The sequence below is a fragment of the Corythoichthys intestinalis genome, chromosome 15, assembly GCF_030265065.1.
Source record: "Corythoichthys intestinalis isolate RoL2023-P3 chromosome 15, ASM3026506v1, whole genome shotgun sequence".
In the NCBI taxonomy this organism is placed as follows: domain Eukaryota; kingdom Metazoa; phylum Chordata; class Actinopteri; order Syngnathiformes; family Syngnathidae; genus Corythoichthys; species Corythoichthys intestinalis.
Window position 1 is genome coordinate 31,924,135 of NC_080409.1, and position 14,826 is coordinate 31,938,960.

A 14,826-nucleotide genomic window follows, 5' to 3' on the forward strand; every position below is an offset into this window, starting at 1 on the left:
AGACTGGCTAGGCCACTCCAGGACCTTGAAATGCTTCTTACGAAGCCACTCCTTTGTTGCCCTGGCTGTGTGTTTGGGATCATTGTCATGCTGAAGGACCCAGCCACGTCTCATCTTCAATGCCCTTGCTAATCGAACAAGATTTTCACTCAAAATCTCTCGATACATGGCACCATTCATTCTTTCCTTTACACAGATTAGTCGTCCTGGTCCCTTTGCAGAAAAACAGCCCCAAAGCATGATGTTTCCACCCCCATGCATCACAGTGGGTATGGTGTTCTTCAGATGCAATTTAGTATTCTTTCTCCTCCAAACACGAGAACCTGTGTTTCTACCAAAAAGTTCTATTGTGGTTTCATCTGACCATAACACATTCTCCCAGTCCTCTTCTGGATCATCCAAATGCTCTCTAGCAAACTGCAGATGGGCCTGGATGTGTACTGGCTTCAGCAAGGGGAGACGTCTGGCAGTGCAGGATTTGAGTCCCTGCCGGCACATTGTGTTACTGATAGTAGCCTTTGTTAATGTGGTCCCAGCTCTCTGTAGGTCATTCACTAGGTCCCCCCGTGTGGTTTTAGGATTTTTGCTCACCGTCCTTATCAGTTTGACGCCACGGGGTGAGATCTTGCATGGATCCCCAGATTGAGGGAGACTATCAGTGGTCATGTATGTCTTCCATTTTCTAATAATTGCTCCCACAGTTGATTTCTTTTCACCAAGCATTTTACCTATTGCAGATTCAGTCTTCCCAGCCTCCATAGTGGAGTTTGGAGTGTGTCTGACTGAGATTGTGGACAGGTGTCTTTTATACCGATAATGAGTTAAAACAGGTGCCATTAATACAGGTAATGAGTGGAGCCTCGTTAGAAGAAGTTAGACCTCCTAGACCTCTCAGAAATCTTGCTTATTTGTAGGTGACCAAATACTTATTTTCCACTCTAATTTGGAAATAAATTATTTAAAAATCAAACAATGTGATTTTCAGTTTTTTTCCCCACATTCTGCCTCTCATGGTTGAGGTTTGCCCATGTTGACAATTACAGGCCTCTCTAATCTTTTCAAGTAGGAGAACTTGCACAGTTGGTGGTTGACTAAATACTTATTTGCCCCACTGTATGTGATATCTACCGAAGCATCATGTGGGCGTAGTTTGTAGGCTATCGGCTACAGTCAGGTATTATTGGAGCCACCTAGCATAGTAGCATCGCGTTTGCAACAGCGTCACACTCCCTTGTCTCCTCCCCACTCCTGCTCTTCTCTCTCGTCTCCGTGAGTCCGTCTTTTTCAGACTTTTCTCGCGTCAGTCAACCAACATCGTATCGCATAGTAACGCACGGCTTTCCCGCCTCAGTAACGGTAACGGCGTTGCCAAGATGAGAAAAGTAATTAATTAGATTACTCACTACTGAAGAAAATAACGCCGTTAGTAACGTCGTTATATTCTAACGCCGTTATTAGCAACATTGCCTGTAAATGCCTGGAAAATCGGACAGAATGACTGCGAATGTTTTGGTTTTGAATGAACGAACGTTCCCGGTCTAAATGAATTGGGCGTCGAGCACCATCAATGGCAGCCTTTAAAAATTTTTTTTTTTTTAATTGACACCTTTTTAAAACGATATCTCGATTCTTGACAGGAACGTATCGATAACCTTTTGGGATACAAAGTATCACAATATATTACTATTTCGATATTTTGTCACACCTCTAATGCGTAGTGCTTTCAATAGCATCCAATGGGTTAAGTGAGTGAAATCATAATTTTTTGTATGAAAGACCTAATGCACAGATGGAAATTGCTTTCAAGAATCCAACATCAACTCTCTCAACTCTTTCAACACGAATGCAACGTAACCAATGTTGCTGACGGTTGAATGTTGCGCTATACAATCAGCGAGAGTATAAAAAGCCTACTTGACATTGTGTGCTATAATCACACTCCACCACTGGCTGCTGCGTAGGAGGCGTAACGCATGCAAACCCTGGCACTAAGTCACCTCCCTTACAAAAAAAACTTTTTTAGAGGGATGAGTGCGGTTTTTAACCATGATGCAGAGAAGTGCATGGCGTAAACACACACACATATAAAAACGCACACACACGTGGTTTGGACCGGTCACACTGGTAATGATGCTGTCAAAAGAGGTCTCACTCCTCTTCCAATGACATCCAGGACAAAAAAATATGACAGTTATACTTTACAGCCAAAGTTTATTTATACACCACAGCTCATTGTGCCTTTTTTTTTTTTCTTCCTCTGAGATTTTTATTTGAAGAGTAAGTGTGTTTCCTCTTTAAAAATCCCAAATAATCCCATTTAGCAGTTGTTTTCGTTCACATTTGGACCAAAATTGACAGCAAATTTAAACATGCGTTTCTTTGGCCGTCCTTTGATTTTTATGGAAATCTGCTAATGACAGGCTTTACTCAAGGTTTAATGTTGCCTAATCGTAAAATAAAAACCAAATACTCAATTTGGAAAACCTTTTAAAAAAGCCGACATTGCCGTAAACAACATTCTCTGTCTTTTTTTAATCAAGACACAGAAAACACTTATTTGAGACAGCATGAGAAACTTATGTTTATACCGTAAGTGAGAAATTTTCTATGTAATTAAATAATTGTAGAATCTATTCCCGCCCCAAAAAATGCATAAAAATTTTGGGAGGGATGCATTTGAGTTTTTACTGCACCCTATCCTCTCATGTTGCTGAATGAGCTCATCGAAATATAAGGGAACATTTTTATTGACGAAGCCATTACTATATTGGTTTGGTACATTACGTAGTTGAAAGTGGACATTCGGCATTTATTTATGAACTTGTTTGTTTCATTTCATAAATTTTGTGACATTTGATGACTTTTTTTTAATGTATCATTTACCATCTGAGCATCATAAATAAAAGCTTCCCATCCACAAGCATTGTAAATTACACCCCCACTATCAGCCAACTTGATCAAATTTGATCTTTAAAATCTACCACAGCAACAAGTATGTTAGTGCGGTCGGACAACCACAAAATTAGGCAAAAAAATAAATAATTCTGGACAGACTGATTATTTCGTTCCACTTTCAAATCGGTGTTAAAGAAACTGATTAACAACCAAGGGCTTGATGATTCATGTTTAAACCTTAACCATTTAAATTGCCATTCCCTTTGATTTGACCGTGCCAAATGTCGTTTTCAATTGACCAGTGCTGTCGTCATTTTTTGATTCCTCTCAGTTGCCGCCTTCAGATATTCACACGTCGACACCAGTTCAGTCCACTCCCGTGCATTTGCCGAGCTTATTTGGACTGTTGGCGACTTCTGTCTTTTTCGAAAGGGCCATAAAATATTCCTAATCAATCCATTTTGTATTCTGTATCTTGGAGAAAGATTTGCAGAGTGTATTTTTCGGACTATAAGTCGCACCTTTACAGTCTCGATTCTTCTTTATTTTACGTAAATATGTCGAATGAGCTGCTAGTCTTTAAGCTGTAGTGCCGCCTTATCACCACATAGAGCTTTTTATGTGAAAATTATTGTGAATAAATGCTTAAATCCCTCAATTCTTCCTGGATATGGACATAAAAGAGTCTCGATTCTTTGTTAAAAGAGCAAAGAACCAGGCAGTTAGCATTTATTTTACGATAATATGTCGAATGTGCTGCTAGTCTTTAAGCCACTGTAGTGCCAAATTATCACCACAGAGCTTTTTATGTGAAAATTATAGTGAATAAATGCTTAAATCAATGAATTCTTCCTACATATGGACGAAAAACAGTCTGGATTCTTTGTTAAAAGAGCGAAGAACCGGGAAGTTAGCATTTATTTTACGTAAATACGTCGAATGTGCTGCTAGTCTTTAAGCCACTGTGGTGCCGCCTTATGACCACCTAGAGCTTTTTATGTGAAAATTATAGTGAATAAATGCTTAAATCGCTGAATTCTTCCAACATATGGACGTAAAACAGTCTCGATTCTTTGTTAAAAGAGCAAAGAACCTGGATGTTAGCATTTATTTTACGTAAATATGTTGAATTTGCTGCTAGTCTTTAAGCAACTGTAGCGACGCCTTATCACCACATAGAGATTTTGATGTGAAAATTATTGTGAGTAAATGCATAAATCCCTGAATTCTTTCTAGATATGCACGTAAAACAGTCAAAGAACCGGGCAGTTAGCATTTATTTTACGTAAATACAGTGCCTTGCAAAAGTATTCGGCCCCCTTGAATCTTGCAACCTTTCGCCACATTTCAGGCTTCAAACATAAAGATATGAAATTTAATTTTTTTGTCAAGAATCAACAACAAGTGGGACACAATCGTGAAGTGGAACAACATTTATTGGATAATTTAAACTTTTTTAACAAATAAAAAACTGAAAAGTGGGGCGTGCAATATTATTCGGTCCCTTTACTTTCAGTGCAGCAAACTCACTCCAGAAGTTCAGTGAGGATCTCTGAATGATCCAATGTTGTCCTAAATGACCGATGATGATAAATAGAATCCACCTGTGTGTAATCAAGTCTCTGTATGAATGCACCTGCTCTGTGATAGTCTCAGGGTTCTGTTTAAAGTGCAGAGAGCATTATGAAAACCAAGGAACACACCAGGCAGGTCCGAGATACTGTTGTGGAGAAGTTTAAAGCCGGGTTTGGATACAAAAAGATTTCCCAAGCTTTAAACATCACAAGGAACACTGTGCAAGCCATCATATTGAAATGGAAGGAGCATCAGACCACTGCAAATCTACCAAGACCCGGCCGTCCTTCCAAACTTTCTTCTCAAACAAGGTGAAAACTGATCAGAGATGCAGCCAAGAGGCCCATGATCACTCTGGATGAACTGCAGAGATCTACAGCTGAGGAGGAAGAGTCTGTCCATAGGACAACAATCAGTCATACACTGCACAAATCTGGCCTTTATGGAAGTGGCAAGAAGAAAGCCATTTCTCAAAGATATCCATAAAAAGTCTCGTTTAAAGTTTGCCACAAGCCACCTGGGAGACGCACCAAAAATGTGGAAGAAGGTGCTCTGGTCAGATGAAACCAAAATTGAACTTTTTGGCCACAATGCAAAACGATATGTTTGGCGTAAAAACAACACAGCTCATCACCCTGAACACACCATCCCCACTGTCAAACATGGTGGTGGCAGCGTCATGGTTTGGGCCTGCTTTTCTTCAGCAGGGACAGGGAAGATGGTTAAAATTGACGGGAAGATGGATGCAGCCAAATACAGGAACATTCTGGAAGAAAACCTGTTGGTATCTGCACAAGACCTGAGACTGGGACGGAGATTTATCTTCCAACAGGACAATGATCCAAAACATAAAGCCAAATCTACAATGGAATGGTTCAAAAATAAACGTATCCAGGTGTTAGAATGGCCAAGTCAAAGTCCAGACCTGAATCCAATCGAGAATCTGTGGAAAGAGCTGAAGACTGCTGTTCACAAACACTCTCCATCCAACCTCACTGAGCTCGAGCTGTTTTGCAAGGAAGAATGGGCAAGAATGTCAGTCTCTCGATGTGCAAAACTGATAGAAACATACCCCAAGCGACTTGCAGCTGTAATTGGAGCAAAAGGTGGCGCTACAAAGTATTAACGCAAGGGGGCCGAATAATATGGCACGCCCCACTTTTCAGTTTTTTATTTGTTAAAAAAGTTTAAATTATCCAATAAATTTCGTTCCACTTCACGATTGTGTCCCACTTGTTGTTGATTCTTGACAAAAAATTAAAATTTTATATCTTTATGTTTGAAGCCTGAAATGTGGCGAAAGGTTGCAAGGTTCAAGGGGGCCGAATACTTTTGCAAGGCACTGTATGTTGAATCTGCTGCCGCCTTATAAAAACAAAGAGCTTCTTCCGTTGAAAATTATTGTGAATAAATGCTTAAATCCCTGAATTATTTAGAGATATGGACGTAAAACACTCTCGATTCTTGGTTAAAAGCAAAAAAAACAACAACAACATGCAGTTGGCATTTATTTTCCGTAAATATTGCAAACTATGACGCCAATGCTATAGCGGTTAATTTTGCCCATTGATTTTTTTCATAACGTTTCAAAATGGATGCATGTTACGAAAAATATAATAAGTACCTTGAATTATCGAACAAATCACTCTTGAGATAATCCTTCCTGTTCATATGCGGTACAGCGTTCGTACTTTTTCAACCTGAATTCGGCGTTGGATCGCTGCATGTGTTGAATAACTGCGACCAAAAGCAAATAACTGAAGGGGACTGTGGGATGGCCCCCCAGTTGAAGGCGTGTCGCAGTGTCTGTGGAAGGTGTCCAGTCATTATCATTATGAAGTCTATGAGTAGGCCTGCAACTTGTTCACAAGTTTTTAAAGAATGCAAATACTGAACCTTTTAATGAATTTATGGAACATATAATGAGAAAATAATAATAATACATTTTATTTGAAGGCGCCTTTCTGGCACTCAAGGTCGCTGTACAATCATTTTAAAAAACATTTAAACAAATTTTGTATTGAAAAATAATATAGAACGTTTAAAGCAGATTTAAAATACTAAAGGGATGTAAAAACTATAAAAATAAGGAGGAGAACACTAAAACACAAAGAAAAGCGAATTATTGTGGATAGGCGAGTCTGAACAGGTGAGTTTGAGCTTGGATAGAAAAAGAAGGAGCGAGTCGGTGTTCCTGAGGTCGGGTGGTGATGAAATTCCAAAGTCGAGAGCAGAGCGGCTAAATGCTCTGCTCCCCATGGTGTGGATGGGGGACAGACAGGTGTATGGAAGTGGAGGATCTGAGGGCACGGGAAGGAGTTGTAGCATAGAGGAGGTCGGACAGGTATGACAGGGCAAGGTTGTGGAAGGCCTTGAATGTAAGGATGGGAACTTTTAACTGGATGCGAAAGTGGACTGGGAGCCAATGGAGCTGTCAGAGGACTGGAGTGAAGTGGTGGATGAAGGGGGATTATGATGTGAGCGGCTGAATTTTATGGAGGGTCTTTTGAGGGAGGCCAAACAGAAGAAAGTTGCAGTAGTCCAGGCGGGAAGTGACAAGACTGTGAACCAGGATGGCAGCAGAATGGGGGGTGAGGGAGGGGCAGAGGCGATTGATGGTGCGTAGGTGGAAGTCCGAGGTGGGTAGAATAGCCAAAATTTTTACCCACGTAAGAGTAGCATCACTTCTAAATAATATTACTCAAGTAAAAGGAAAAGTAATTATCCAAAAATGTACTGAAGTACAAGTAAAAAAGTATTTGTATGAAGTTATTATTAAACTGCACTATAGCAAGACTATTACATGACCGGATTATGCCAAAAAGATGACGCAAAGAGCGTCTAAGTCCAAAAAGCTGGTCCAAAGAGCATGAGTGTTTTCTAGTGGAGAAAAAACATTGTTACTTCTGAATGGTAAAATGGAGTCACGGGTTTACTGTTACGAGATCCCATTGGTGAAACTGGTAGAGCTACTGTCGGCGTCTCTGGCAAAAATAAAGTCAATATGTAGAATAAAGATGAAAAATGTAACAACTCCAGTGTAGCCCAAATTAGCAGAGTAAGAGTAGTGTTTCTTCTTCATAAATCTACTCAAGTAAAAGTAAAAAGTATTGCGTGGTTATTAGAGGCGCGCGAAATTTCGGATTCTTAGATTATTCGCGATTCGGCCGTGGAAGATTCGAGAACGATTCACAAACATCCAAATTCCGATTATTGAATTATATCAGGTAAAGCAGAACTAAAACACAGTCAGCACGGTCTTCAGGAAGCAATGAGGAACGGACCGAGAGCAAATATCATGTAAAACTCATGTCGCTAGATAAAAAACCAAAAATACCTGACTGCGTCCAACAGCTGGTTCAAACAACGCCCAGTTGCTAGTTGCTACAAACATACGGCCACATACGGCTATAGTAGCTAGCACATATATGCAGAACTAGATGCTAAATGACAGACGACTGCGGTGTTAGAATATATAAAAAGAACTAGATGCGAAACGACAGGCTTGTCGTTTAGTAGTTGCCGCGTTGTAAACAGCTGCCATCTTAAAACAGTAGACTTCTCTAAAAGGCTATGTTGTAGCGAAACTAATTAACTTTTTATCTGAAATACTCCTAAATCAGCAAAACTTGAATGTATCTTTAAATAATGAAACCGTTTTAAAACTTTGACACATTGTAAGTAGACAGAAGGGAAATTATGGAATAACAGGAGCAATTTTATCAGGGGTGCACGATATCCATTTTTTGAAACCGATACCGATATTGATAACTACCTGTTCTTCAAGGCCGATACCGATACGATAACCGATAATATATATAATTTTTTATGAGTTCTTGAACACCTGTATGTAAAAAATACTAGTGGTTGATTAAGCATAGATTTGCCTTTGACCGAACCAGAATTTTCATGATGACATGAACATTATTATAATGAACAAAACAAAGACAAGAACAGTTTTGACTTTAAAAAAAGTGCCCATATTAATTTTTTCAAATAAATATAATTTGAGTCAATCACAATCAATCACTCAATATCATTGACGATGTGTTCCCCTGAACAATGAGCACTGATCTAAAACAAACATAAACCCAACAGGTATTGTGCTATGTCAGCAGATAAAACATTTAGTGCAAAAGGAGAGGAGACTTCTGTCGTCTTGGTCCATGAAACAACTTTCTTAACCTGGCAATTATAGAACAGCAAGCCTATCAATAATCAAAAGGCCTCTCAAGAACTTGTAAACATAACACTGTAAAATGCAAAAATTTGCTAATTGCCATAGTAAGTTTTATAACTCAGTGAAGGAAAAATATGGCAAAACAGGAGTGGAAACACTGGCTGGGTGGGGGCCGTGGCCCTGTGTTGGCGCCCGCGTGGCGTCTCCGCTCGTCTGCGTGGCTGCTACGTGCCCGGCGGGGCCCGCATGCGGCTGAATGTTATTGGGGATTGGTGGCGGGGCGGCGCAGGGTCGGTCGCCAACGGGCTTACACTCACTAGGGATTCACACGATTACTGGGTTCTAAATCACAGAGATGATTTGTGTACACTCTACCCCTTTCTATCACTTAGCTTATAGACTCCCCCACCTTCCCCTCTTTCCCTGGTCAACAGGCCCCCCACATGGTGTCAACCGGAAATACATTTAGCTGACGATAGCACCAACATATTTGTAGTTAGTGTAGTTAGGCGGTCAATGTATTTCTTGTTGTTGTGTTTCTTCTCTTTCTTCTGTTGTGTTTCTTTTCTTCTGTTCCCCCATAACCCCTTCTTGTTCGCTGTTTTGTCATAATAAATGAGGTATGTTGAATGATCACAAAAGGAGTATGTCACACTCTCAATGTGAAACATTAAAACTGTTCAGACTATCCGGGCACTTAGACTTCCATTCTCCGTGTCAAACAGCTGAGCAGGACAGGTTAAAAAAAAAAAAAGGGAGTGGAAACAAACGCACACATTCCAATTCGACACCGTGCCAAAAATATTATCAATGGGCCCGATAACATATAGTTATCGGATTTATTGGGATGACGTCATAATTCATATTATCGGACCGATAATTATCGTGCACCTCTGAATTTTATCAACTTGGTTGATTCACATTATTAAATTAATTGAATGTAGTTTAAAGCTGCTGATACAGAATGGGGACTTGAGTATTTTATTTAATGTTTTTAACTGTTAACTTGATACTTGAATATTAGTTTGGTTTAGCCTAATAGGATTTTTAAACTATTTTGGAACTAATGTACAAAACATTAAAAGGGGGGTTTGGGTGACATCAATAATCGATTTATAATCGAATCGGAGCCTCTGAATCGTAATCGAATCATTAGGTACCGAAAGATTCCCACCTCTAGTGGTTATATACTCTAAAAAGTACATTTTTCTCAAAAAGTTATTCAAGTAAATGTAATGTGTTACTACCCACCTCTGGTAGAAGATGGAAATCCGGGTAATGTTATTGATAAAGATGTCCCGACGCCGATCGATCGGGTCCGATCACGTCATTTTCAAAGTGTTGGAATCGGCAAAAAAATATAGGACATGCCTTTTTTTAATATATATATATTTTTTAATTAAATCGTTTTCTAATTGTATTTAACGTTACAGACAAAATGTCTTACAAAATGTCTTACACTCATCCAGAGCCTTTAGTTTTGACTTAAAGTAGGGCTATCAAACTTATCAAACTTAAAATATTAAACGCATTTCTGTGCCACCCACTCACGCATTGTCGCGTTCAGTCTATAATGGCGCAGATTTACCGATATATAGAGTTAAAAGGCAGCATGAAATGAGTAGAGTGAATTTTAGCAGTCTTTGGAGCCTTTTTCTAATTGGCTAAAACCCTAAAACCCTCTCTCAACAATTAGAAATATCGTGGGAAAACAATGTGGAGAAGGAAGGTAATCGTAGATCTTTTTCTTTCCTATGTTATTTCCCAACGCAGAGAAGATATATCAATTGGTGCCAATACGCACAGTCATGGTTGCACTTCCCATCATGCATTTGGGCATGGCTACAGTATCATTTACTGAAAGCTCAACAAATACACTAAATGGCAATATTTAGTCACAATATACAAAGTCACATTTATTCTTTAAGAATTACAAGTCTTTCTATCCGTGGATCCCTCTCACAGAAAGAATGCTAATAATGTAAATGCCATCTTGAGGATTTATTGTCATGATAAACAAATACAGTACTTATGTAATGTATGTTGAATGTATATATTCGTCCGAGTTTTATTCATTTTTTTTCTTAATGCATTGTCAAAATGTATATGATCGGGAAAAATTATCGGGAATGATTGGAATTGAATCGGGAGCAAAAAAAAAAGCAATCGGATCGGGAAGTATCGGGATCGGCAGATACTCAAACTAAAACTATCGGGATCGGATCGAGAGCAAAAAACACAGGATCGGAACAACCCTAGTTATTGATAAGTGATCGGAAAGATAGTGTACTGTCCAGGATGACACCCAGGCTCATGACTTAAGGGGGAGGGTGAAACAGCGGATGTGTCGATGGTGAGGGGATGGCTAGGGTTTTTAGATATGGTGGATTTGGAGCCGAAAATATATCTTATATCTCTGAATCTGTGCTACTCCTGATTTCATTTTGCAATGCCAGATCACATTTTATGCAACAATCGTGACAGAAAAATGAATGGATACTAATTTCAAAAGTCCTCTTTTTGTTCGCCTCCCGTCTGAAAATAAGCTAGTCCTTGAGAACCTCGTCCCAATTAGTACTTTGCACTCCTTTTAAATATAATGAGCCCGCTATTTTGAATATAAAAAGCAAGGCATTTAAATATAAAGTGAGGCTTTTGGTCAACTTGTAATCAGATGACAATGTGGGCGTGAATAAATGATAGTACAGCACATGCAGTACTTGTATGTGATGAAGATGTTCTCATCATCCCGGTCCGGTCCAAGTTGTTGCGGTACTGGCTCCTCACCCTGCTATTTGGCCTGAGCCATAATAAGCACCCAAAAACTGAGCTGGCGAGTAATCAGGTACAAGTACATCCTTACTGTACTTTTAATTCACTGGCTGCCATTGACGGCGATTGCCGTCCAATTATTTCTTTTTAAACTGGAATATTTAAAATATCGCGAAGTGTGTGTTGTGGTAGTTCGTATAAGAGGGGAAATTACGTTAAAACACCTGAAGGGTTTGATCACCATCGCTGGCAGCCCTTCCCAGTCAAAATAGATTGGACATCTATCGCCGTCAATGGCTGCCACTGAGTTAAATTGGACTAATAATATGGCAAAAGTGATTATTTCAGTCAAATGTGGAATCATATCAATAGACTAAAACTACAGGTTTTACTTTTAAATTAATTTAGCATGTATTGTTAGTTAGGCAAAGCTATGAGGAACACCTTTTTGATCACTATGTAAATTAACAAAATAGCTATTTGATTTTTTTTATATATAATTTGTAAATACAATTAGTAATTTTTAAAATAGTTTCAAAAAGTAAAAGTACTGATTAATCACCAGGTACAGAATTTTTACTGTCAGTTTAATAGATGTATTTTTTCTATTATTGAGGCGATTTTGACTTTTTGAATGTAAGGAATAAAAGCAAAAAGGTGTCAAGAAAATTGTTATTGCACTTAAGTCACATACAGTAACTGAAATTTTTACTAAATAATGAAAGGAACAGAAAATGAATAAATAAATAAATAAATGTAATTTTTTTTTTTTTTTTTAAAGGATTGGAATAAATAAATGTTGAAATAAATAAATAAAAATGGAAATAAATGTTGAAATAATTATATAAAAATTGAAATAACTAAATAAAAAGTGAAACAAAATAAAGGAATATTGAAATATAAATTGAAATCAATAAATAAAAGGTGAAAAAAATAAAAAATTGAAATAAATTAATATAAATGTAAATAAATACATAAAAATTGAAATCAATCAATAAATAAATATTGAAGTAAATACTGTAATAAATATTGAAATTGAAGCATTTTAATGACACATTTAATAATTTATTTAATTGTGTATTTATTTATTTAATTTTTGCACTCCTGGTCCTCCATAGGTCACATAATATGTGTTGTGGTTATTATTAAAAGAGGAAAGTTGTTATTGAAAACACCTATTGATAGTAATAGATGTCCAATCCATTTCAACTGGGAGGGACTGGAAGTTTTAATCGCTTCCATGTTCATAATTTTTATAGACAGAATTTCTAGGCGCAGCTGAAGCATTGAGGGGGTCTGGTTTGGTGGCCCCAGCATTGCATTTCCTCATCAAGCTGTGATCTACAACTCTCACTGAAGCGTTTGGGATGAAAATCAGCACCTCTAAATCTGAGAACATGGTCCTCAGTCGGAAAAGGGTGGCATGCCCTCTCTGGGTCGGGGATTACATCGTGCCCCAAGTGGAGGAGTTCAAATATCTTGGGGTCTTATTCACGAGTTGGAGGAGGAGAGAGCGGGAGATCGACAGGCAGATCGGTGCAGTGACTGCAGTGATGTGGACCTTGCACCGGTCCGTTTTTGTGAAAGAGCTGAGCCAAAAGGCGAAGCTCTCGATTTACCAGTCGAGCTGGTAACTGTGGGTCGTGACCGAAAGACCAAGATCCCGGAGTCAGGCGGCCGATATGATTTTCCTCTGCAAGGTGCTCGGGCTCTCCCTTAATGATAAGGTGAGAAATGCCGGTCTTCCAGGAGGGAGTCAGGGTTGAGCCGCTACTCCTCCGCGTTGATAGGAGCCAACTGAGGTGGCTTGGGAATCTGGTTCGGATGCCTCCTGGGTGCCTCCCTGGAATGGTGTTCCAGGGAGGCCCCGGGGACGACTCAGCACACGCTGGAGAGACCATGTCTCTCGGCTGGCCTGGGAGTGCCTTGGGATCCCACCAGAGGAACTGGTTGAAGTGGCGGGGTAGATGGAAGTCTGGATGGATGGATGGATGGATGGATGGATGGATGGATGGATGGATGGACAATTTGCTTTAATTAATTTGTTTAAGCTTTAGTTTTTAATTAAAATTTTATGTTATGTTGAAGTAAATGTTTGTTTTTTTTACTGCATTTTATATAAATATTAGTTTTTATAGTTTTTACTATTTAAATATGCTAGTTTTTTTTCCCCCAAGAGGCATCCTTTTTAGTTTATCTTAAATCATATATAGAATGGTATGGAAACGTGTCTAAACCTTTTGGAATTTCTCAAATTTCTGCATAAAATAACCATCAAAAGTGATCTGATCTTTGTCAAAATCACACAGATATAAAAACAGTGTTTGCTTTAACTAAAACCACCCATTTATAGGTTTTCATATTTTAATGAGCATAGCATGCAAACAATGACAGAAGGTGGGAAAATAATTTAGTGAACCCTCTGTCTAAGGAGACTTAAAGAGCAATTGAAATCATTTTTTACCAAACAATTTAAGTCAGGTATGTGCCTAATCACTGATGAGTGGTTTAAAGCTGCCCCGCCCACTATAAAACACACACCTGGTAAGAATTTTCTTGATGAGAAGCATTGCCTGATGTGCATCATGGCTCGGTCAAAAGAGCTGTCTGAAGACCTGAGATGAAGGATTGTTGATTTGTATAAATCTGGGAAAGGATACAAAACCATCTCTAAAAGTCTGGATGTTCATCAATCGACACGCAGAGAAGTTGTCTACAAATTAAGCGAGTTTGGCACTGTTGCTTCTCTCCCAAGGAGTGGCCGTCCACCAAAGATGACGCCAAGAGTTCAGCGCAGAATACTCATAGAGGTAAAAAAAAAAAAAAAAAAACTCTAGTGTCTGCTAAAGACTTACAGAAATCACTGGCACAGTCTAGTATCTCTGTGGACACATCAACTATATGTAAAACTATGGCCAAGAATGGTGTTCATGGGAGGACTTCGTGGAGGAAGCCACTGCTGTCTAAAAAAACACTTGCTCGTTTAATGTTCGCAAAAAGGCACTTGGACATTCCACAGAAGTTTTGGCAAAATATTTTTTGGACTGATGAAACTAAAGTTGAATTGTTTGGGAGTAACAGACAACGTCATGTGTGGAGGAAAAATGGTACAGCTCACGAACATCAACACCTAATCCCCAAGGTGAAACATGGTGGAGGGATTATCATGATTTGGGGCCGTTTTGCTATCTAAGGGCCTGGACAACTTGCAATCATTAATGAAAGAATGAATTCAAAAGTTTATCAGGACGTTTTGCAGGAAAACCTGAGGGTGTCTGTCAAACAGTTGAAGCTAAAAAGAGGATGGATGCTGCAACAAGACAATGATCCAAAACACAGAAGTAAATGAATTTAAGAATGGTTTCAGAAGAACAAAATACACGTTCTGGAGTGGCCAAGTCAAA